General features: G+C 48.6%; 1 long non-coding RNA gene across 1 annotated transcript in view; it reads right to left on the bottom strand.

The window, feature by feature from the left end:
• LOC146394579 (uncharacterized) overlaps positions 1–3,701 on the bottom strand; it is a 36,174-nt gene extending 32,473 nt beyond the window's left edge. Inside the window, exon 1 of the long non-coding RNA XR_014835165.1 lies at positions 3,571–3,701. This is a non-coding gene — a long non-coding RNA (uncharacterized LOC146394579). The remainder of the gene's footprint in view (positions 1–3,570) is intronic.
• Between the last annotated feature and the right edge of the window lie 7,137 nt (positions 3,702–10,838).

Consider the following 10,838-nt stretch of genomic DNA (forward strand, 5'->3'; position numbering starts at 1 on the left):
GGTGAAAGTGAGGAGAAAGCTGAAATTGGGAGTTCCTGTCCGTGGCTCAGCAGGAACCAACCAGATTAATATCCATGAGGATGCAGGTTTGATCCCTGGCCTTGCTCAGTGGGTTAAGGATCCCACAGTTGCCACAAGCTGTGTGTAGGTTGCAGATGCAGCTTGGATCCTGTGTTGCTGTGGCTGTGGTGTAGGCTGGGCAGCTGTAGCCTAGCCTGGGAACCTCCATATGCTGCAGGTGCAGCCCTAAAAAGACAAGAGAGAGAGAAGGGGGGGGGGGAAACAGAGCGAGAAAGAAAGAAAGAAAAGGAAAGCTAAAATTGGTAGAGAAGTAGCAGTCACTCAGTTTAACCAAAAGAGGGGGACATCTGGTATCTTGTGGGTCACACAATGACCTTGTTTTTGTCCATGTTTAGACCACATTAAAAAGTGGCTTTGAGGAGTTCCCGTCATGGCTCAGTGGTTAACGAATCCGACTAGGAACCATGAGGTTGCGGGTTCAATCCCTGGCCACGCTCAGTGGGTTAAGGATCTGGCATTGCTGTGAGCTGTGGCGAAGTCTCGGAATAATCCTGTCTGAGGTTAGTGGTCTGTGAGACTGTTCATGTGGATTAGGAGAATAACATAGCCTAGCTATGGGTCCTGGGACAGCTTCTGGATGCTGGGAGATGCTCCCTCCCTCCTCTGCATTACTTCTCATGCTAAAGATGTTATGGGCGGACCTGGGTCTCCTCCAAAATCCCATGTGGAAGTCCTGAGCCCCAGAAGCTCGGAATGGGACCTTATTTGGAAATGGGGTCACTGCAGATGCAAGATGAGGTCATACTGGAGGGAGGCGAGCCCTTCATGCGATATGACTGGTGTCTTTATCAAAAGGGGAATTGGAGCACAGACACCCACAGGGAGAAGGCCATGTGAAGATGAAGGCAGAGAGAGGGGTGATGCAGCAAAAGCCAACAAATGCCAGACGGCCAGCAAACCACCAGAAGCTTGGAGAGAGGCATGGGACAGATGTTCCTCAGCCCACAGGAGGAACCAACCCTGCGGACACTTTGATCTCTGACTTCCAGCCTTCAGAACTGTGAGAAAAGTAATTTCTGTTGTTTGAGATACCTGGTTTGTGGTCCTTAGAGCAGCCCTAGCAAACGAGGACTACATCCTACAATGCCCTCCATGACAAAGAGTTTTCCAATCCAAGATGTCAATAGGTGTGGGATGGTCATTTTTTTTTTATTACTCAAATGAATTCATCACATCTGCAGTTGTATAATGATCACAACAATCCAATGTCACAGGATTTCCATCCCACAGCCCAAACACATCCCCCCACCCCCCATGGGGTGGTCATTTTGTAATGTGTACACATATCAAATCACTATGCTGTGTACGTGGAACTCAGCAATTATATTCCAATGAAAAAAATGCATTGTTCATCGACTTATTCTTGATTTGGGGAAAACTCATCAAGAATATCAGATCTGAAGAGTCACAGTCTGAGGTTTCACTTCCATAATAAATTTCAGCAAGATCCCCCCAAAATCATCAGTAGTGCTAAAGCCGTGGACCCTTGCCCTAAATACAGAACCCAAAAGTACTCACTAACCTCAGGACCTCTGATAAAGACCAATCAAAAGTAACTGAGAGGGAGTTCCCGTCATGGCACAGTGGTTAACGAATCCGACTGGGAACCATGAGGTTGCAGGTTCGATCCCTGCCCTTGCTCAGTGGGTTAAGGATCCAGTGTTGCTGTGAGCTGTGGTGTAGGTTGCAGATGCGGCTCGGATCCAGCATTGCTGTGCCTGTGGCAGCGTAGGCCGGTGGCTAGAGCTCCGATTCTAACCCTAGCCTGGGAACCTCCATATGCCGCGAGAGCGGCCCAAGAAATGGCAAAAAGACAAAAAAAAAAAAAAAAAGTAACTGAGAGTACACAGATCTTTGGACATAGACTGCCAAGAACTCAAAAAGCCCTCACACACTGAACACAGAAGTCTCAACTGTTCAAAGATGACATGCCCTTGAGAGACCCCTAACAAGTCAAAGACATCATTCTATGGGACAGAGACTACCAGGAAGATGAAAAAACGTAGCATCTAGAGACATCACAGATGAGACACAGAACCCAAGAGAGCTCTGGGTCAAAGATCTCAGCTATTTCATACCTTGGACACACACCAAACAGGTGAACAACAGCTTAGGAAAAGTATCATTCATTTCCAGCTTTTAAAATCGTATCATGGTTGGAGTTCCCGTCGTGGTGCAGTGGTTAACAAATCCGACTAGGAACCATGGGGTTGCAGGTTCGATCCCTGGCCTCGCTCAGTGGGTTAAGGATCCGGCATTGCTGTGAGCTGCGGTGTAGGTCACAGATGCGGCTCGGATCCTGCATTGCTGTGGCTCTGGTGTAGGTCGGTGGCTACAGCTCCGATTCGACCCCTGGCCTGGGAACCTCCATATGCAGCGGGTGCGGCCCAAGAAATGGCAAAACAAAAAAAAAATACAAAAACAAAATTTTTTAATTAAAAATAAAATAAAATAATATCATGGTTATGTATGTTCTTTACATTAGGGGAAGCTGGGCAAAAGTTATACAAGAGCTCTGCACTATTTCGGCAATTTTTTCTAAGTCAAATGATTTCAAAATAATTTTTAAAGGGAAAAAGATCTAAGGACATAAAAAGTAACTTATAAAGCTTAAATACATCGTTCCACAAGCTCAGAAAACAACATTAAGCCCCTTTCGCAGTCCAAGAAATGCCAAAAACCAAAAGTCAGATTCAACTTTAAGAAAGAACAAAAACCAAAACCCTACACTTGCAAAGACAAGGACCCTCAAACAACTTAGAGATTTCACACCCTAGGACAGAGACCCACAAACATCTGGAAGACCTAAAACCCCTGTGATGCAGACCTCAAAATAGCTGAGAGACTTCACAATTTGTTCAGAGATGCCCTGCCCTGAACTGAGATTCCAACGCAAGTCTGAGATTTGACATTCCAGACACAAGTCCCCCAAACTGCACACAGCACAGGAACCTTATGAGTTGACTGACTTGAGAACCACTTTCCTCCTACTCACCTACACTCAGCCGAACATCTCCCCAGCCTGATACTTAAAATCCCATCATTAAAAAGTTTACTCCTTTAAGTCTCGCCCCTCCCCCCGCCTTCAAAATTCTCCTTTTAATTGCCACACGCCCCTCCAGCTTACAGCATGAGATCATGCATTGCTCTCTAGCCGGGTATGGCCCAGCCCCTCACCCTACTCCTTCATACATGCACTGCCCCACACCCCAACTCAGGCCTGGACCAGAGGGGACAGGAAACTTCCAAGTCATCCTCTCCGGAGGGAGGAAGGGATGATTTGGAGGAGGATCGTGAGATCGCCTTGAACCTTCTCTGCAGGACTCGGACCTACAGAGGCAGCCTGTTACACGGATGTCAGAAGCCCTGGAGAATTTTTTTTCAGTGCTGTTGTGACCTGGGAGTGGATCCAGAAATCAATATAATGGGATGCAATAAGCATTGTTTTAAAAAGAGAAAGAACAGATAGAAGAGAATAGAAAAGATTACCCGACACAATCTGTGTCAGCCAATAATGCCAGCTTCTTTTACAGGTGCGGAAACTGAAGTTCCTAGATGGGATTCGAACCTACAGTCTCCAGTAGCCAAAGCCCTGCCTCAGCAACCCCAAACGCCAAACCGAGAGCCATAGCGCCTGCGCCAAACCAGTAGCCAATGACAGCCTGGAGCCAGGGGGATCCGGCTCATAGCCTGTAAGAGATTTGGGAAAACCTCTGTACCCTGGAAGAGCTTGAGTAGGCAATCTCACGGCGGCCAATCATAGCTGAGGGCAGGACTTGCTCCCACCCTACTCACCCAGCAGCCAATCACCGCTCCAGCTACCGCCTTCCAACCCCACCCCCACCCCACCCCGCCGCTGTTGATTAGACTCGGTAGAACCAACCCAGGCGGGACCAAATGAAAGGTCATGGTGATGGCGGCTTCCAGATAGGTGGAGGCTCCAGGTTGAGGGTGGGGTTCCCCCCACATGCCTGGCCTCCGAGGCCAAGGTCGGTCAGGGCATCGCCATTCTCTCCATTTGGGGCAGGGGCTGATCCATGCGCAAAGTCTTAGGTGTCCTCACATGCACAGTGGTTTCTTCCAAAGTACACGGCCCCCCCCCCCCGTCCCCGTGGTACCTCCCAGAGTGGACTGTCCCATCCCGCAAAGGTGTGTCCAGGATCTGCAATGTCTCATCATTAACTATTCATTCCCACCCCTCACACTGCGTGCGTGACCTAAGAAGGGCTATTTCATATCAGTTTTCCACTGATGTTGATATCATGTCAATTGGTTCACGCCAATACAACTAAGTAGATATTTCTCTTTCACATCTTCCTCCCCCTGCCCATGTTCCCTCCCCGTCTCACTCTCACATATCTCCCCAGTGGACCATCCCAAATCTGATGAGCCTGTTGAGAGCGAGGGCAAGGGATCCAACCCCTTGCTGCAGTCCTGGCCCATAAGGAGGTTTCATTTCTCCCAGTGCTACTGATGAAAGTGTGAATTTGTGTGCCAACATCTATCGGAATAAAAAAAATGACACACCTTCCCACTAGGATGGCAGTACCTCCAGGATGTATATGGATTTCTGTTTCCTCTGTGTCTCTGCAGCACTTAAAACGGTGCTTTGCACACATTAGGTAGTCAAAGTAGGGACTGCTAAATAAATGACTCCTCTGACCTGGCAGTTCACTTCTAAGTATGTGTTCTAAGGAAATACACATGCACAGGTCTGTGCTCACAAGAATGGAAGGAGCACGCAACTAGCGGGGAAAGAGTGATTCATGTTATACTGTCACGTACAGGCTGGCTGTGAGATGGAATGAGACCTCAGCACTGGAAACGTACCCCAAATGGCTCAGGAAATATCCCATCATTGGACACAGAGCACAAAAGAGCCTGGAGACCTCACCCCATGGGGCACAGAGTCCAAAACAGTTTAGGGATCTCACACTGTGGACAATGACCACAAAACAGCCTAGAGACCTCATACTCTGGCCAAAAGCTGGCAAAAAAGCTCAGAGAACACACAGTTAGTTCATAGATAGCATCCTTCAGTCTCAGACTCCTACAAACATCTCAGAGACTTCACTCCCTGGGACATTAAAACGTCTCCACACTGGGATGTGAATCCCAAATGGCTGACATACCTCACAGCGCAGACACAGACCCCCAAACAGCTCAGAGACCTCACCCCCTGGGATTTACCTTAAAAATCCCAGCCAAGAAACTATTGCCTTTGGAATGGATGAGCAAAGAGATCCTGCTGTATAGCACTGGGAACTATATCTAGTCACTTATGATGGAGCATGATGGAGGATAATGTGAGAAAAAAATGGACATATATGTATGTGTGACTGGGTCTCTTGCTGTACTATAGAAAATTGACAGACCACTAAACCAGCTATAATGGAAAACATAAAAATCATTACAATAAAATTTTTTTTTCAAAAACAAAAATTCCAGCTAAGGAATTCCTTTCATGGCTCAGTGGTTAACAAACCCAACTAGGATCCATGAGGATGCAAGTTCGATCCCTGGCCTCACTCGGTGGGTTACGGACCCAGCATTGCCGTGAGCTGTGGTGTAGGTTGCAGACACAGCTTGGATCCCGAGTTGCTGTGGCTGTGGCGTAGGCTGGCAGCTGTAGCTCCGATTCAACCCCTAGAGCCTGGGAACCTACATATGCCATAGGTGCAGCCCTAAAAAGAAAAATAAAAAAAAATCCCAGCCAAGACCTCACCCTTTTGATATGGACCACAAAACAATCCAGAGGCCTAGACACAAACAGAATGAGGGTGTCACACATGTACCCGCTGGAGGAACCGTCTACAGGACATGCTGTTGGAGTTGCCGTCGTGGCTCAGTGGTTAATGAACCCGACTAGGAACAATGAGGTTGTGGGTTCGATCCCTGGCCTTGCTCAGTGGGTGAAGGATCCAGCATTGCCGTGAGCTGTGGTATAGGTTGCAGATGCGGCTCGGATCCCGCATTGCTGTGGCTGTAGCTCCAATTAGACCCCTAGCCTGGGAACCTCCATATGCTGTGGGAATGGCCCTAGAAAAGGCAAAAAGACAAAATTAAAAAGGCCATGCTATGAATGGGAGAGTAAGTGGAAAAGCAAGTGGGGGAAAAATGCTCAAAGACAGGAGCACCAGCCCTGCAGCGCGTTCTGAGACCTCACACCCAAACAGCTCAGAGAGCTGTGACCCAAACCCTGTGAGCCAAATCATAATCACTTCAGTGATGGCACTACCAGCGCTATTGACCCCACACAGCTCAGAAAGGTGACCACCCTGCACGCATGTTCCCAAACATCGCAGGAGCCTCTCACACCCTGGGACAATCGCAGAACCAAAAATAGTACAGTGACCTTAGACTCTGGAAGCAGATCTCTAAACAGCTAATGAGACTTTTTTTTTTTTTTCTTTGTAAGGCCACACCCACAGCATATGGAGGTTCCCAGGCTAGGGGTCTAATCAGAGCTACAGCTGCCGGCCTACACCCCAGCCACAGCAATGCCAGATCCAAGCTGCGTCTGTAACCTACACCACAGCTCATGGCAATGCCAGATCCTTAACCCACTAAGTGAGGCCAGGGATCGAACCCACAACCTCATGGTTCCTAGTTGGATTTGTTTCCGCTGCACCACGATGGGAACTTCTAAAGAGCTAATGAGACTTTATATTCAGGAACACAGAATCAAAACATAGAGACCCCATGCCCCAGAAGAAAGTTTCCAAAACAGGGCAGAGACTAAACACCCTGTAACAAAGGCCCCCAAACATCTCAGATATCCTAAAGCCCCGAAATATAAAGTTCACAACAACAAAGAGACCTCGTACCTTGGATGCAGACCTGGAAACATTTCAGGGACTTTACAAACTGGCACACAGGTTAAATAAAGAAATAGATCAGGGAGTTCCCTGGTGTCTCAGCAGGTTAAGGACCTAAGGACCTGGCATTGTCACTGCTGTGGCTCAGGTTCAATCCCTGGCCTGGGAACTTCTGTATGTCACAGGTACAGCCAAAAAAAAAAAAAAAAAAAGGAAAGAAAGGAAGGAAACAGATCAAAGATTTCAGACACCAGAAATAAACCCCAAATTGCCTATGAGACTTCATATTCAAGAACTCCAGCCATTCAAAAACACAGACCAGAGTTCTCCAGTGGTGCAGCAGGTTAAGGATCAGGCATTGTCACTTCTATGGCTTGGGTCGCTGCTGTGATGTGGGTTCAATCCCTGGCCCAGGAACTTTCACATGCCTTGGTTGTGACCAGAAAAAAACACACGGACACATCATACCTTGGAAAAGAGACACTGATACAACTCAGTGACCTTACTGCCTAGACAAGATCTTAATAGATCCGACACATCACTCTCTGGAACTGGATCACCAAAAAGAGCAGAAACCTCATGCCTAGAAACAAAACCCCAAATACTCAAAAACCTGACATTATACAACTCAGGATGCACCTGAGCTGGGACAACTCACACACTAAGACCGAGAATCCCAAACCACTCACAGATCTCCAGACACAGGTACCCAACACCTGATAGATTTTTTTGTTTGTTTGTTTTAGGGCTGCACCTGCAGCATATGGAAGTTCCCGGGCCGGGGGTCAAATTGGAGCTGTAGCTGCCGGTCTATGCCATAGCCACAGCCATGCCAGATCCAAGCCATGTCTGTGACCTACACCACAGCTCAGGGCCACGCCGGATCCTTAACCTACTAAGCAAGGCCAGGGATTGAACCTGCATCCTCATGGATACTATTCAGGTTCATTACCACTAAGCCACAACAGGAACTCCAACCAACACCTGCTCAACTTTATACACTGGCACAAATATCTCGAAGACATTTCTGAGATAGAACTCTCTGGATGGAGACCCATCAAGAGAATACAGATATCCTACCTCGTGACACATCCCCATAAATAATTTAGGAAAGTGACCCCAAATAGAGCAGGGACATCACAGTCAAGAAAGCAATTCCTGGGAGTTCCCGCTGTGGTGCAGTGGGTTAAGAATCCAACTGCAGTAGCCTGGGTCACTACAGAGGTGATAGTTCAATCCCCTGCCTGGCACAGTGGGTTAAAGGATCCAGCATTGCTGCAGCTGTGGCTCAGATTCAATCCCTGGCCCAGGAACTTCCATATGCCACGGGTACAGCCATAAAAAATAAATAAAAAAATAAGTAAATGGTTTTATTTAAAAAATTAAAGAAAGTAATACCTGGAGTGCCCTGGCAGCCTCGTGTTTAAGGACTCGACATTCTCTCTGCTGTGGCCCAGGTCACTGCTCCAGTGTGGGTTGGATCCCTAGCCCAAGGACTTCCACATGCCCCAGGCATGGCACAAAAAAACTCTTTTTTGTTTGCTTATTTTGTTTTGTTTCTCTTTTTAGGGCCACACCCAAGGCATATGGAAGTTCCCAGGCTAGGGGTCTAATCGGAGCTACAGCTGCCGGCCTACACCACAGCCACAGCCACACCAGATCCCAGCTGCATCTGTGACCTACACCACAGCTCATGGCAACGCTGAATCTTTAACCCACTGAGAGAGGCTAGGGATCGAACCCACATCCTCATGGATATTAGTCAGGTTCTTAACCCACTGAGCCACAATGGGAACTCCAAAGACCTCATTCTTGTAACTGAGGCCCACACAAACATGAGATGTCACACCTGGAAATACCTGCCAAATGGCTCAAAGATTTCCCGTGATGGGATTTAGACCCATAAGAGTTGCGAGGTGTCGTATCCTTGACAGAGATGCCCACGAAGTTCAGAAACCTTTAACCCTGGACCCACATGCCCCCAAAGCCCAAAACTGCACATGCTGGGAAAAATACCACTCCAACAGCTCAGAAAACTCACATGGAGACAGAGAGAAATGCAAGCACCTCTGCATGATCCTAATCTGGTACCAAGACTCCAAGACCCACGAAGACCTCACACACTTGGACACAGAACATAAGGCAATTGCAAGACCGTTCAACCCTGGACGCAGAGTCCCAAGAAGCTCAGCGATGTCATAGACCAGGACGGTGCGACCCAGAAACACTGCAGGGACCTCACACCCTGAGATGTGGGGTCCCCAAGAGCTCAGTGGTCTCACACTCTGGGCACAGATAAAACAATTCTTTTTTTTTATTTTTTATTTTTTTTTCCCCGCTGTACAGCATGGGGACCAAGTTACACATACATGTATACACACTTTTTCCTCCCGTTGTTGTGTTGCGATGTAAGTTATCTAGACATAGTTCTCAAGGCTACACAGCGGGATCTCCTTGGAAATCCCTTCCAAGAGCAATAGTTGGCATCCGTTAACCCCAAGCTCCCGATCCCTCCCAGAGAAAACAATTCTGAGGCCTTAAGCTGTGGACTCGGACCCCTCTCTCCACCCCTGCCCAACCTCACAGACCTTGTGCGTTCAGAGAAAACCCCCAGAGATCTCCCACGCTGTCACACAGGATCCTAACCTCGAAGAGAGCTTGAGACCGGAACCGATACCCCCAAAGGGCTCTGACGACGCCTACCCTGGGATACACGACACCCCTACCCCTATCCCCCCACCCCACCCCACGCCCACCAGCAGCTCAAACAATTCATTCTGGGACATGAGTGGCAGCTACCTCAGTGATCTCATCTTGAGAGTCAGCTAGCCAGAACAGCTCGGAGGACACAAGCCTCTGGATGCAAAACCCCAAACAGCTCAGAGGTCTCACGCTCTGGAACCCAAATCCATGAACAGACAGCAATCCCGCATAGTCACAGAGATGGGTTTTTTTTTTTTTTTTTTGGTCTTTTTGCCATTTCTTGGGCCACTCCCACAGCATATGGAGGTTCCCAGGCTAGGGATCTAATTGGAGCTGTAGCCGCCGGCCTACACCACAGCCACAGCAATGCGGGATCCGAGCTGCATCTTCAACCTACACCACGGCTCACGGCAACGCCGGATCATTAACCCACTGAGCAAGGCCAGGGATCGAACCTGCAACTTCATGGTTCCTAGTCGGATTGGTTAACCACTGAGTCACGATGGTAACTCCGAGTCATGGAGATGGTTAAACAGCTCGGAGACCTCATTCCTGGAAAACGGAACAGAGGTCAGAGACGTTACACCCTTGACAGTGACTGTCAATAGGAGTAGACTCTTCACACCTGGAAACATACACGCAATGGAGCAGAATTGCTCCACCCCACCCCCAAAACGCAGAGACTTCCAAGGTCCCCATGTGCAATGGGATCGGCAGCATCCCTGCGGTGCCAGGACGAAGGTTCGATCGCGGGGCCAGAATAGTGGGTTAAAGGATCTGGTGTTGCAGCAGTTGCAGCATAGGTCATGACTACAGCTTAGATCTGATCCCTGGCCCGGGAGCTCCATATGCTGCAGGGCGGTGAAAAGAAATACACACACACACACACACACACACACACACACACACACACACACACACACTGACTTCATACCCTGGGACCCAGACCCCAAACAGCTCAGAGAACTCCCACGCTTGGACACAGGCTGCAAAACAATTCAGAGACCTCAGGCCATGAACACGGATGCCCACAGGTTCACAGACCTCACCTGCAGGAACCAGGATCCAAAAATATCCCAGAGTTTTTGCACTATGGGGTACATACCTCTAAAAGAGTCCTTGCAGGAGTTCCTGTCGTGGCGCAGTGGTTAACAAATCTGACTAGGAACCATGAGGTTACGGGTTCGATCCCTGCCCTTGCTCAGTGGGTTAATGATCCGGCGTTGCTGGGAGCTG

Source organism: Sus scrofa, chromosome X, assembly GCF_054392235.1.
Source record: "Sus scrofa isolate SSC_HxYL_T2T_F1_AM1 chromosome X, Sscrofa_HxYL_maternal_Yorkshire_Landrace_v2.0, whole genome shotgun sequence".
NCBI classification, from domain to species: domain Eukaryota; kingdom Metazoa; phylum Chordata; class Mammalia; order Artiodactyla; family Suidae; genus Sus; species Sus scrofa.